The sequence below is a fragment of the Nelumbo nucifera genome, chromosome 3 (assembly GCF_055504915.1).
Source record: "Nelumbo nucifera cultivar China Antique chromosome 3, China Antique-T2T, whole genome shotgun sequence".
Classification (NCBI taxonomy): Eukaryota; Viridiplantae; Streptophyta; class Magnoliopsida; order Proteales; family Nelumbonaceae; genus Nelumbo; species Nelumbo nucifera.
The window spans coordinates 70,656,047-70,672,096 of NC_142651.1; positions in this window are offsets into that span (position 1 = coordinate 70,656,047).

Below are 16,050 nucleotides of genomic sequence, written 5' to 3' on the forward strand. Positions count from 1 at the left end.
TAACACAATTCTCTTATAAGAGTGAAACAGACCTATTTAAAGAACCTTATCTTGATAAACAAAATCCACTCACAAAAAATTACTTAAAAAATCGCAGCATATTTGGAGAAAGTAGAAAATGAACTCGACTCCTTTAAAAGTTAAAACATAGCTATTAAAATAAAAAATAAAAGCAAATAAACTAGGATGAGTCCAAACAATTCCATTAAACAAATAAAACAAATGAAAGCAAAAATTTACACAGTTCCTTCAACCAATAAGAAAGAAGCATATTACATGTCCAAACTTATTATTCTAACTTAAACGATCCCAATAAATAAAGATAAACTAAATCAACTCAATCAGAATTATAACTGGCCATAAAAGCCAGACAAGCAGATTCAAACTAATCCCCACAGGCCGCATAAATTTCCTTTTTTCAAACAACCACATAAAGTGGTTTCGTTATTCAAATCCATATTTATTTAAACCACTTATAATCACTCAAACCCAAGGGTTCTCAAAAACCGACAGTATTCAATTATCAGCTGCAACCTATATAAACTATAATGATTCTCAAAATCTTAAAAGACCAATCCCAATCGAATCCATCACAACAGAACCCAAACGAAACCGAATATGACCAATACAAATAAGAACCAACAAAATGACACAATGTAAGCCCAATCAAGGAAACCAAGTCATTGCCACATAAAAACACTTGAAGCAATACATAGCTGAAATCATTCCCAAAGTCCCAAGGTTTTCTCCACCGATTGTTTATCAAGACAGATAAATCAAACTCAACAATACTTTAACTAGATGCTAATAATTTTAGAGTACTCACTTTCAACGAAAACTCTCCAGATACAAATGAACCCACACCAGCATAGCTTAATGATTCTGGTACACATCTGATATAGCTACGGTTAGTTTAACGCAACCTTCCAACTCCCATGAAACTGAGTCTACCCAAACCTAGATAACCAACTACACCCTATCAAAAACTATACAAACCATCCAATCGACCCGCAGCCAAATCCTGAACCACTAGCCGGGCTTAAAAGAACATTAAACCCTCTATTCTAATTTAAATGAAACTAGCATGCCCACAAAAAACAAGGAAATCAACTCACCCCCATTAAAAGATGGAACTATCCCGACTGAAAGTAAAATAAAACCAATGAACCTGCATCATTCCAAACAGTCCATCCTATATAACCTAAAACAAAGCAAAGATAAAACAAGAACTTAATCAATTTAACCAACAAGAACCAAGCTTATTTTTACTCTAAACTCACTAAATTAAACAAGCCCAGCATATTTAAATAGAGTAGAATAGTAACACAATTCTCTTATAAGAGTGAAACAGACCTATTAAATGAACCATATCTTGATAAACAAAATCCACTCACTAAAAATTACTTAAAAAATCGCAGCATATTTGGAGAAATTAGAAAATGAACTCGACTCCTTTAAAAGTTAAAACATAGCTATTAAAATAAAAAATAAAAGCAAATAAACTAGGATGAGTCCAAACAATTCCATTAAACAAATAAAACAAATGAAAGCAAAAATTTACACAGTTCCTTCAACCAATAAGAAAGAAGCATATTACATGTCCAAACTTATTATTCTAACTTAAACGATCCCAATAAATAAAGATAAACTAAATCAACTCAATCAGAATTATAACTGGCAATAAAAGCCATACAAGCAGATTCAAACTAATCCCCACTGGCCGCGTAAATTTCCTTTTTTCAAACATCCACATAAAGTGGTTTCGTTATTCAAATCCATATTTATTTAAACCACTTATAATCACTCAAACCCAAGGGTTCTCAAAAACCCTCAGTATTAAATTATCAGCTGCAACCTATATAAACTATAATGATTCTCAAAATCTTAAAAGACCAATCCCAATCGAATCCATCACAACAGAACCCAAAGGAAACCGAATATGACCAATACAAATAAGAACCAACAAAACGACACAATGTCAGCCCAATCAAGGAAACCAAGTCATTGCCACATAAAAACAATTGAAGCAATACATAGCTGAAATCATTCCCAAAGTCCCAAGGTTATCTCCACCGATTGTTTATCAAGACAGATAAATCAAACTCAACAATACTTTAACTAGATGCTAATAATTTTAGAGTACTCACTTTCAACGAAAACTCTCCAGATACAAATGAACCCACACCAGCATAGCTTAATGATTCTGGTACACATCCGATATAGCTACGGTTAGTTTAGCGCAACCTTCCAACTCCCATGAAACTGAGTCTACCCAAACCTAGATAACCAACTACACCCTAGCAAAAACTATACAAGCCATCCAATCGACCCGCAGCCAAATCCTGAACCACTAGCCGGGCTTAAAAGAACATTAAACCCTCTATTCTAATTTAAACGAAACTAGCATGCCCACAAAAAACAAGGAAATCAACTCACCCCCATTAAAAGATGGAACTATCCCTACTGAAAGTAAAATAAAGCCACTGAACCTGCATCATTCCAAACAACCCATCCTATATAACCTAAAACAAAGCAAAGATAAAACAAGAACTTAATCAATTTAACCAATAAGAACCAAGCTTATTTTTACTCTAAACTCACTAAATTAAACAAGCCCAGCATATTTAAATAGAGTAGAATAGTAACACAATTCTCTTATAAGAGTGAAACAGACCTATTAAAAGAACCTTATCTTGATAAACAAAATCCACTCACTAAAAATTACTTAAAAAATCGCAGCATATTTGGAGAAAGTAGAAAAAGAACTCGACTCTTTTAAAAGTTAAAACATAGCTATTAAAATAAAAAATAAAAGCAAATAAACTAGGATGAGTCAAACAATTCCATTAAACAAATAAAACAAATGAAAGCAAAAATTTACACAGTTCCTTCAACCAATAAGAAAGAAGCATATTACATGTCCAAACTTATTATTCTAACTTAAACGATCCCAATAAATAAAGATAAACTAAATCAACTCAATCAGAATTATAACTGGCAATAAAAGCCATACAAGCAGATTCAAACTAATCCCCACTGGCCGCATAAATTTCCTTTTTTCAAACATCCACATAAAGTGGTTTCGTTATTCAAATCCATATTTATTTAAACCACTTATAATCACTCAAACCCAAGGGTTCTCAAAAACCCTCAGTATTAAATTATCAGCTGCAACCTATATAAACTATAATGATTCTCAAAATCTTAAAAGACCAATCCCAATCGAATCCATCACAACAGAACCCAAACGAAACCGAATATGACCAATACAAATAAGAACCAACAAAACGACACAATGTCAGCCCAATCAAGGAAACCAAGTCATTGCCACATAAAAACACTTGAAGCAATACATAGCTGAAATCATTCCCAAAGTCCCAAGGTTATCTCCACCGATTGTTTATCAAGACAGATAAATCAAACTCAACAATACTTTAACTAGATGCTAATAATTTTAGAGTACTCACTTTCAACGAAAACTCTCCAGATACAAATGAACCCACACCAGCATAGCTTAATGATTCTGGTACACATCCGATATAGCTACGGTTAGTTTAGCGCAACCTTCCAACTCCCATGAAACTGAGTCTACCCAAACCTAGATAACCAACTACACCCTAGCAAAAACTATACAAGCCATCCAATCGACCCGCAGCCAAATCCTGAACCACTAGCCGGGCTTAAAAGAACATTAAACCCCCTATTCTAATTTAAACGAAAATAGCATGCCCACAAAAAACATGGAAATCAACTCACCCCTATTAAAAGATGGAACTATCCCTACTGAAAGTAAAATAAAGCCAATGAACCTGCATCATTCCAAACAACCCATCCTATATAACCTAAAACAAAGCAAAGATAAAACAAGAACTTAATCAATTTAACCAACAAGAACCAAGCTTATTTTTACTCTAAACTCACTAAATTAAACAAGCCCAGCATATTTAAATAGAGTAGAATAGTAACACAATTCTCTTATAAGAGTGAAACAGACCTATTAAAAGAACCTTATCTTGATAAGCAAAATCCACTCACTAAAAATTACTTAAAAAATCGCAGCATATTTGGAGAAAGTAGAAAATGAACTGGACTCCTTTAAAAGTTAAAACATAGCTATTAAAATAAAAAGTAAAAGCAAATAAACTAGGATGAGTCCAAACAATTCCATTAAACAAATAAAACAAATGAAAGCAAAAATTTACACAGTTCCTTCAACCAATAAGAAAGAAGCATATTACATGTCCAAACTTATTATTCTAACTTAAACGATCCCAATAAATAAAGATAAACTAAATCAACTCAATCAGAATTATAACTGGCAATAAAAGCCATACAAGCAGATTCAAACTAATCCCCACTGGCCGCATAAATTTCCTTTTTTCAAACATCCACATAAAGTGGTTTCGTTATTCAAATCCATATTTATTTAAACCACTTATAATCACTCAAACCCAAGGGTTCTCAAAAACCCACAGTATTAAATTATCAGCTGCAACCTATATAAACTATAATGATTCTCAAAATCTTAAAAGACCAATCCCAATCGAATCCATCACAACAGAACCCAAACGAAACCGAATATGACCAATACAAATAAGAACCAACAAAACGACACAATGTCAGCCCAATCAAGGAAACCAAGTCATTGCCACATAAAAACACTTGAAGCAATACATAGCTGAAATCATTCCCAAAGTCCCAAGGTTGTTTATCAAGACAGATATATCAAACTCAACAATACTTTAACTAGATGCTAATAATTTTAGAGTACTCACTTTCAACGAAAACTCTCCAGATACAAATGAACCCACACCAGCATAGCTTAATGATTCTGGTACACATCTGATATAGCTACGGTTAGTTTAGCGCAACCTTCCAACTCCCATGAATCTGAGTCTACCCAAACCTAGATAACCAACTACACCGTATCAAAAACTATACAAACCATCCAATCGACCCGCAGCCAAATCCTGAACCACTAGCCGGGCTTAAAAGAACATTAAACCCCCTATTCTAATTTAAATGAAACTAGCATGCCCACAAAAAACAAGGAAATCCACTCACCCCCATTAAAAGATGGAACTATCCCTACTGAAAGTAAAATAAAGCCAATGAACCTGCATCATTCCAAACAATCCATCCTATATAACCTAATTCAAAGCAAAGATAAAACAAGAACTTAATCAATTTAACCAACAAGAACCAAGCTTATTTTTACTCCAAACTCACTAAATTAAACAAGCCCAGCATATTTAAATAGAGTAGAATAGTAACACAATTCTCTTATAAGAGTGAAACAGACCTATTAAAAGAACCATATCTTGATAAACAAAATCCACTCACAAAAAATTACTTAAAAAATCTCAGCATATTTGGAGAAATTAGAAAATGAACTCGACTCCTTTAAAAGTTAAAACATAGCTATTAAAATAAAAAATAAAAGCAAATAGACTAGGATGAGTCCAAACAATTCCATTAAACAAATAAAACAAATGAAAGCAAAAATTTACACAGTTCCTTCAACCAATAAGAAAGAAGCATATTACATGTCCAAACTTATTATTCTAACTTAAACGATCCCAATAAATAAAGATAAACTAAATCAACTCAATCAGAATTATAACTGGCAATAAAAGCCATACAAGCAGATTCAATCTAATCCCCACTGGCCGCATAAATTTCCTTTTTCCAAACATCCACATAAAGTGGTTTCGTTATTCAAATCCATATTTATTTAAACCACTTATAATCTCTCAAACCCAAGGGTTCTCAAAAACCCTCAGTATTAAATTATCAGCTGCAACCTATATAAACTATAATGATTCTCAAAATCTTAAAAGACCAATCCCAATCGAATCCATCACAACAGAACCCAAAGGAAACCGAATATGACCAATACAAATAAGAACCAACAAAACGACACAATGTCAGCCCAATCAAGGAAACCAAGTCATTGCCACATAAAAACACTTGAAGCAATACATAGCTGAAATCATTCCCAAAGTCCCAAGGTTATCTCCACCGATTGTTTATCAAGACAGATAAATCAAACTCAACAATACTTTAACTAGATGCTAATAATTTTAGAGTACTCACTTTCAACGAAAACTCTCCAGATACAAATGAACCCACACCAGCATAGCTTAATGATTCTGGTACACATCCGATATAGCTACGGTTAGTTTAGCGCAACCTTCCAACTCCCATGAAACTGAGTCTACCCAAACCTAGATAACCAACTACACCCTAGCAAAAACTATACAAGCCATCCAATCGACCCGCAGCCAAATCCTGAACCACTAGCCGGGCTTAAAAGAACATTAAACCCCCTATTCTAATTTAAACGAAAATAGCATGCCCACAAAAAACATGGAAATCAACTCACCCCTATTAAAAGATGGAACTATCCCTACTGAAAGTAAAATAAAGCCAATGAACCTGCATCATTCCAAACAACCCATCCTATGTAACCTAAAACAAAGCAAAGATAAAACAAGAACTTAATCAATTTAACCAACAAGAACCAAGCTTATTTTTACTCTAAACTCACTAAATTAAACAAGCCCAGCATATTTAAATAGAGTAGAATAGTAACACAATTCTCTTATAAGAGTGAAACAGACCTATTAAAAGAACCTTATCTTGATAAGCAAAATCCACTCACTAAAAATTACTTAAAAAATCGCAGCATATTTGGAGAAAGTAGAAAATGAACTGGACTCCTTTAAAAGTTAAAACATAGCTATTAAAATAAAAAGTAAAAGCAAATAAACTAGGATGAGTCCAAACAATTCCATTAAACAAATAAAACAAATGAAAGCAAAAATTTACACAGTTCCTTCAACCAATAAGAAAGAAGCATATTACATGTCCAAACTTATTATTCTAACTTAAACGATCCCAATAAATAAAGATAAACTAAATCAACTCAATCAGAATTATAACTGGCAATAAAAGCCATACAAGCAGATTCAAACTAATCCCCACTGGCCGCATAAATTTCCTTTTTTCAAACAACCACATAAAGTGGTTTCGTTATTCAAATCCATATTTATTTAAACAACTTATAATCACTCAAACCCAAGGGTTCTCAAAAACCCACAGTATTCAATTATCAGCTGCAACCTATATAAACTATAATGATTCTCAAAATCTTAAAAGACCAATCACAATCGAATCCATCACAACAGAACCCAAACGAAACCGAATATGACCAATACAAATAAGAACCAACAAAACGACACAATGTCAGCCCAATCAAGGAAACCAAGTCATTGCCACATAAAAACACTTGAAGCAATACATAGCTGAAATCATTCCCAAAGTCCCAAGGTTATCTGCACCGATTGTTTATCAAGACAGATATATCAAACTCAACAATACTTTAACTAGATGCTAATAATTTTAGAGTACTCACTTTCAACGAAAACTCTCCAGATACAAATGAACCCACACCAGCATAGCTTAATGATTCTGGTACACATTTGATATAGCTACGGTTATTTAGCGCAACCTTCCAACTCCCATGAAACTGAGTCTACCCAAACCTAGATAACCAACTACACCCTATCAAAAACTATACAAACCATCCAATCGACCCGCAGCCAAATCCTGAACCACTAGCCGGGCTTAAAAGAACATTAAACCCTCTATTCTAATTTAAATGAAACTAGCATGCCCACAAAAAACAAGGAAATCCACTCACCCCCATTAAAAGATGGAACTATCCCTACTGAAAGTAAAATAAAGCCAATGAACCTGCATCATTCCAAACAATCCATCCTATATAACCTAAAACAAAGCAAAGATATAACAAGAACTTAATCAATTTAACCAACAAGAACCAAGCTTTTTTTTACTCTAAACTCACTAAATTAAACAAGCCCAGCATATTTAAATAGAGTAGAATAGTAACACAATTCTCTTATAAGAGTGAAATAGACCTATTAAAAGAACCTTATCTTGATAAGCAAAATCCACTCACTAAAAATTACTTAAAAAATCGCAGCATATTTGGAGAAAGTAGAAAATGAACTGGACTCCTTTAAAAGTTAAAACATAGCTATTAAAATAAAAAGTAAAAGCAAATAAACTAGGATGAGTCCAAACAATTCCATTAAACAAATAAAACAAATGAAAGCAAAAATTTACACAGTTCCTTCAACCAATAAGAAAGAAGCATATTACATGTCCAAACTTATTATTCTAACTTAAACGATCCCAATAAATAAAGATAAACTAAATCAACTCAATCAGAATTATAACTGGCAATAAAAGCCATACAAGCAGATTCAAATTAATCCCCACTGGCCGCATAAATTTCCTTTTTTCAAACAACCACATAAAGTGGTTTCGTTATTCAAATCCATATTTATTTAAACCACTTATAATCACTCAAACCCAAGGGTTCTCAAAAACCCACAGTATTAAATTATCAGCTGCAACCTATATAAACTATAATGATTCTCAAAATCTTAAAAGACCAATCCCAATCGAATCCATCACAACAGAACCCAAACGAAACCGAATATGACCAATACAAATAAGAACCAACAAAACGACACAATGTCAGCCCAATCAAGGAAACCAAGTCATTGCCACATAAAAACACTTGAAGCAATACACAGCTGAAATCATTCCCAAAGTCCCAAGGTTATCTCCACCGATTGTTTATCAAGACAGATATATCAAACTCAACAATACTTTAACTAGATGCTAATAATTTTAGAGTACTCACTTTCAACGAAAACTCTCCAGATACAAATGAACCCACACCAGCATAGCTTAATGATTCTGGTACACATCTGATATAGCTACGGTTAGTTTAGCGCAACCTTCCAACTCCCATGAAACTGAGTCTACCCAAACCTAGATAACGAACTACACCCTATCAAAAACTATACAAACCATCCAATCGACCCGCAGCCAAATCCTGAACCACTAGCCGGGCTTAAAAGAACATTAAACCCTCTATTCTAATTTAAATGAAACTAGCATGCCCACAAAAAACAAGGAAATCCACCCACCCCCATTAAAAGATGGAACTATCCCTACTGAAAGTAAAATAAAGCCAATGAACCTGCATCATTCCAAACAATCCATCCTATATAACCTAAAACAAAGCAAAGATATAACAAGAACTTAATCAATTTAACCAACAAGAACCAAGCTTTTTTTTACTCTAAACTCACTAAATTAAACAAGCCCAGCATATTTAAATAGAGTAGAATAGTAACACAATTCTCTTATAAGAGTGAAATAGACCTATTAAAAGAACCTTATCTTGATAAGCAAAATCCACTCACTAAAAATTACTTAAAAAATCGCAGCATATTTGGAGAAAGTAGAAAATGAACTGGACTCCTTTAAAAGTTAAAACATAGCTATTAAAATAAAAAGTAAAAGCAAATAAACTAGGATGAGTCCAAACAATTCCATTAAACAAATAAAACAAATGAAAGCAAAAATTTACACAGTTCCTTCAACCAATAAGAAAGAAGCATATTACATGTCCATACTTATTATTCTAACTTAAACGATCCCAATAAATAAAGATAAACTAAATCAACTCAATCAGAATTATAACTGACAATAAAAGCCATACAAGCAGATTCAATCTAATCCCCACTGGCCGCATAAATTTCCTTTTTTCAAACATCCACATAAAGTGGTTTCGTTATTCAAATCCATATTTATTTAAACCACTTATAATCACTCAAACCCAAGGGTTCTCAAAAACCCTCAGTATTAAATTATCAGCTGCAACCCATATAAACTATAATGATTCTCAAAATCTTAAAAGACCAATCCCAATCGAATCCATCACAACAGAACCCAAAGGAAACCGAATATGACCAATACAAATAAGAACCAACAAAACGACACAATGTCAGCCCAATCAAGGAAACCAAGTCATTGCCACATAAAAACACTTGTAGCAATACATAGCTGAAATCATTCCCAAAGTCCCAAGGTTATCTCCACCGATTGTTTATCAAGACAGATAAATCAAACTCAACAATACTTTAACTAGATGCTAATAATTTTAGAGTACTCACTTTCAACGAAAACTCTCCAGATACAAATGAACCCACACCAGCATAGCTTAATGATTCTGGTACACATCTGATATAGCTACGGTTAGTTTAGCGCAACCTTCCAACTCCCATGAAACTGAGTCTACCCAAACCTAGATAACGAACTACACCCTATCAAAAACTATACAAACCATCCAATCGACCCGCAGCCAAATCCTGAACCACTAGCCGGGCTTAAAAGAACATTAAACCCTCTATTCTAATTTAAATGAAACTAGCATGCCCACAAAAAACAAGGAAATCCACCCACCCCCATTAAAAGATGGAACTATCCCTACTGAAAGTAAAATAAAGCCAATGAACCTGCATCATTCCAAACAATCCATCCTATATAACCTAAAACAAAGCAAAGATATAACAAGAACTTAATCAATTTAACCAACAAGAACCAAGCTTTTTTTTACTCTAAACTCACTAAATTAAACAAGCCCAGCATATTTAAATAGAGTAGAATAGTAACACAATTCTCTTATAAGAGTGAAATAGACCTATTAAAAGAACCTTATCTTGATAAGCAAAATCCACTCACTAAAAATTACTTAAAAAATCGCAGCATATTTGGAGAAAGTAGAAAATGAACTGGACTCCTTTAAAAGTTAAAACATAGCTATTAAAATAAAAAGTAAAAGCAAATAAACTAGGATGAGTCCAAACAATTCCATTAAACAAATAAAACAAATGAAAGCAAAAATTTACACAGTTCCTTCAACCAATAAGAAAGAAGCATATTACATGTCCATACTTATTATTCTAACTTAAACGATCCCAATAAATAAAGATAAACTAAATCAACTCAATCAGAATTATAACTGGCAATAAAAGCCATACAAGCAGATTCAAATTAATCCCCACTGGCCGCATAAATTTCCTTTTTTCAAACAACCACATAAAGTGGTTTCGTTATTCAAATCCATATTTATTTAAACCACTTATAATCACTCAAACCCAAGGGTTCTCAAAAACCCACAGTATTAAATTATCAGCTGCAACCTATATAAACTATAATGATTCTCAAAATCTTAAAAGACCAATCCCAATCGAATCCATCACAACAGAACCCAAACGAAACCGAATATGACCAATACAAATAAGAACCAACAAAACGACACAATGTCAGCCCAATCAAGGAAACCAAGTCATTGCCACATAAAAACACTTGAAGCAATACACAGCTGAAATCATTCCCAAAGTCCCAAGGTTATCTCCACCGATTGTTTATCAAGACAGATATATCAAACTCAACAATACTTTAACTAGATGCTAATAATTTTAGAGTACTCACTTTCAACGAAAACTCTCCAGATACAAATGAACCCACACCAGCATAGCTTAATGATTCTGGTACACATCTGATATAGCTACGGTTAGTTTAGCGCAACCTTCCAACTCCCATGAAACTGAGTCTACCCAAACCTAGATAACGAACTACACCCTATCAAAAACTATACAAACCATCCAATCGACCCGCAGCCAAATCCTGAACCACTAGCCGGGCTTAAAAGAACATTAAACCCTCTATTCTAATTTAAATGAAACTAGCATGCCCACAAAAAACAAGGAAATCCACCCACCCCCATTAAAAGATGGAACTATCCCTACTGAAAGTAAAATAAAGCCAATGAACCTGCATCATTCCAAACAATCCATCCTATATAACCTAAAACAAAGCAAAGATATAACAAGAACTTAATCAATTTAACCAACAAGAACCAAGCTTTTTTTTACTCTAAACTCACTAAATTAAACAAGCCCAGCATATTTAAATAGAGTAGAATAGTAACACAATTCTCTTATAAGAGTGAAATAGACCTATTAAAAGAACCTTATCTTGATAAGCAAAATCCACTCACTAAAAATTACTTAAAAAATCGCAGCATATTTGGAGAAAGTAGAAAATGAACTGGACTCCTTTAAAAGTTAAAACATAGCTATTAAAATAAAAAGTAAAAGCAAATAAACTAGGATGAGTCCAAACAATTCCATTAAACAAATAAAACAAATGAAAGCAAAAATTTACACAGTTCCTTCAACCAATAAGAAAGAAGCATATTACATGTCCATACTTATTATTCTAACTTAAACGATCCCAATAAATAAAGATAAACTAAATCAACTCAATCAGAATTATAACTGACAATAAAAGCCATACAAGCAGATTCAATCTAATCCCCACTGGCCGCATAAATTTCCTTTTTTCAAACATCCACATAAAGTGGTTTCGTTATTCAAATCCATATTTATTTAAACCACTTATAATCACTCAAACCCAAGGGTTCTCAAAAACCCTCAGTATTAAATTATCAGCTGCAACCCATATAAACTATAATGATTCTCAAAATCTTAAAAGACCAATCCCAATCGAATCCATCACAACAGAACCCAAACGAAACCGAATATGACCAATACAAATAAGAACCAACAAAACGACACAATGTCAGCCCAATCAAGGAAACCAAGTCATTGCCACATAAAAACACTTGAAGCAATACACAGCTGAAATCATTCCCAAAGTCCCAAGGTTATCTCCACCGATTGTTTATCAAGACAGATATATCAAACTCAACAATACTTTAACTAGATGCTAATAATTTTAGAGTACTCACTTTCAACGAAAACTCTCCAGATACAAATGAACCCACACCAGCATAGCTTAATGATTCTGGTACACATCTGATATAGCTACGGTTAGTTTAGCGCAACCTTCCAACTCCCATGAAACTGAGTCTACCCAAACCTAGATAACGAACTACACCCTATCAAAAACTATACAAACCATCCAATCGACCCGCAGCCAAATCCTGAACCACTAGCCGGGCTTAAAAGAACATTAAACCCTCTATTCTAATTTAAATGAAACTAGCATGCCCACAAAAAACAAGGAAATCCACCCACCCCCATTAAAAGATGGAACTATCCCTACTGAAAGTAAAATAAAGCCAATGAACCTGCATCATTCCAAACAATCCATCCTATATAACCTAAAACAAAGCAAAGATATAACAAGAACTTAATCAATTTAACCAACAAGAACCAAGCTTTTTTTTACTCTAAACTCACTAAATTAAACAAGCCCAGCATATTTAAATAGAGTAGAATAGTAACACAATTCTCTTATAAGAGTGAAATAGACCTATTAAAAGAACCTTATCTTGATAAGCAAAATCCACTCACTAAAAATTACTTAAAAAATCGCAGCATATTTGGAGAAAGTAGAAAATGAACTGGACTCCTTTAAAAGTTAAAACATAGCTATTAAAATAAAAAGTAAAAGCAAATAAACTAGGATGAGTCCAAACAATTCCATTAAACAAATAAAACAAATGAAAGCAAAAATTTACACAGTTCCTTCAACCAATAAGAAAGAAGCATATTACATGTCCATACTTATTATTCTAACTTAAACGATCCCAATAAATAAAGATAAACTAAATCAACTCAATCAGAATTATAACTGACAATAAAAGCCATACAAGCAGATTCAATCTAATCCCCACTGGCCGCATAAATTTCCTTTTTTCAAACATCCACATAAAGTGGTTTCGTTATTCAAATCCATATTTATTTAAACCACTTATAATCACTCAAACCCAAGGGTTCTCAAAAACCCTCAGTATTAAATTATCAGCTGCAACCCATATAAACTATAATGATTCTCAAAATCTTAAAAGACCAATCCCAATCGAATCCATCACAACAGAACCCAAAGGAAACCGAATATGACCAATACAAATAAGAACCAACAAAACGACACAATGTCAGCCCAATCAAGGAAACCAAGTCATTGCCACATAAAAACACTTGTAGCAATACATAGCTGAAATCATTCCCAAAGTCCCAAGGTTATCTCCACCGATTGTTTATCAAGACAGATAAATCAAACTCAACAATACTTTAACTAGATGCTAATAATTTTAGAGTACTCACTTTCAACGAAAACTCTCCAGATACAAATGAACCCACACCAGCATAGTTAATGATTCTGGTACACATCCGATATAGCTACGTTTAGTTTAGCGCAACCTTCCAACTCCCATGAAACTGAGTCTACCCAAACCTAGATAACCAACTACACCCTAGCAAAAACTATACAAGCCATCCAATCGACCCGCAGCCAAATCCTGAACCACTAGCCGGGCTTAAAATAACATTAAACCCTCTATTCTAATTTAAACGAAACTAGCATGCCCACAAAAAACATGGAAATCAACTCACCCCCATTAAAAGATGGAACTATCCCTACTGAAAGTAAAATAAAGCCACTGAACCTGCATCATTCCAAACAACCCATCCTATATAACCTAAAACAAAGCAAAGATAAAACATGAACTTAATCAATTTAACCAACAAGAACCAAGCTTATTTTTACTCTAAACTCACTAAATTAAACAAGCCCAGCATATTTAAATAGAGTAGAATAGTAACACAATTCTCTTATAAGAGTGAAACAGACCTATTAAAAGAACCTTATCTTGATAAACAAAATCCACTCACTAAAAATTACTTAAAAAATCGCAGCATATTTGGAGAAAGTAGAAAATGAACTCGACTCCTTTAAAAGTTAAAACATAGCTATTAAAATAAAAAATAAAAGCAAATAAACTAGGATGAGTCCAAACAATTCCATTAAACAAATAAAACAAATGAAAGCAAAAATTTACACAGTTCCTTCAACCAATAAGAAAGAAGCATATTACATGTCCAAACTTATTATTCTAACTTAAACGATCCCAATAAATAAAGATAAACTAAATCAACTCAATCAGAATTATAACTGGCAATAAAAGCCATACAAGCAGATTCAAACTAATCCCCACTGGCCGCATAAATTTCCTTTTTTCAAACAACCACATAAAGTGGTTTCGTTATTCAAATCCATATTTATTTAAACCACTTATAATCACTCAAACCCAAGGGTTCTCAAAAACCCACAGTATTCAATTATCAGCTGCAACCTATATAAACTATAATGATTCTCAAAATCTTTAAAGACCAATCCCAATCGAATCCATCACAACAGAACCCAAACGAAACCGAATATGACCAATACAAATAAGAACCAACAAAACGACAAAATGTCAGCCCAATCAAGGAAACCAAGTCATTGCCACATAAAAACACTTGAAGCAATACATAGCTGAAATCATTCCCAAAGTCCCAAGGTTATCTCCACCGATTGTTTATCAAGACAGATATATCAAACTCAACAATACTTTAACTAGATGCTAATAATTTTAGAGTACTCACTTTCAACGAAAACTCTCCAGATACAAATGAACCCACACCAGCATAGCTTAATGATTCTGGTACACATCCGATATAGCTACGGTTAGTTTAGCGCAACCTTCCAACTCCCATGAAACTGAGTCTACCCAAACCTAGATAACCAACTACACCCTAGCAAAAACTATACAAGCCATCCAATCGACCCGCAGCCAAATCCTGAACCACTAGCCGGGCTTAAAAGAACATTAAACCCTCTATTCTAATTTAAACGAAACTAGCATGCCCACAAAAAACATGGAAATCAACTCACCCCCATTAAAAGATGGAACTATCCCTACTGAAAGTAAAATAAAGCCACTGAACCTGCATCATTCCAAACAACCCATCCTATATAACCTAAAACAAAGCAAAGATAAAACAAGAACTTAATCAATTTAACCAACAAGAACCAAGCTTATTTTTACTCTAAACTCACTAAATTAAACAAGCCCAGCATATTTAAATAGAGTAGAATAGTAACACAATTCTCTTATAAGAGTGAAACAGACCTATTAAAAGAACCTTATCTTGATAAACAAAATCCACTCACTAAAAATTACTTAAAAAATCGCAGCATATTTGGAGAAAGTAGAAAATGAACTCGACTCCTTTAAAAGTTAAAACATAGCTATTAAAATAAAAAATAAAAGCAAATAAACTAGGATGAGTCCAAACAATTCCATTAAACAAA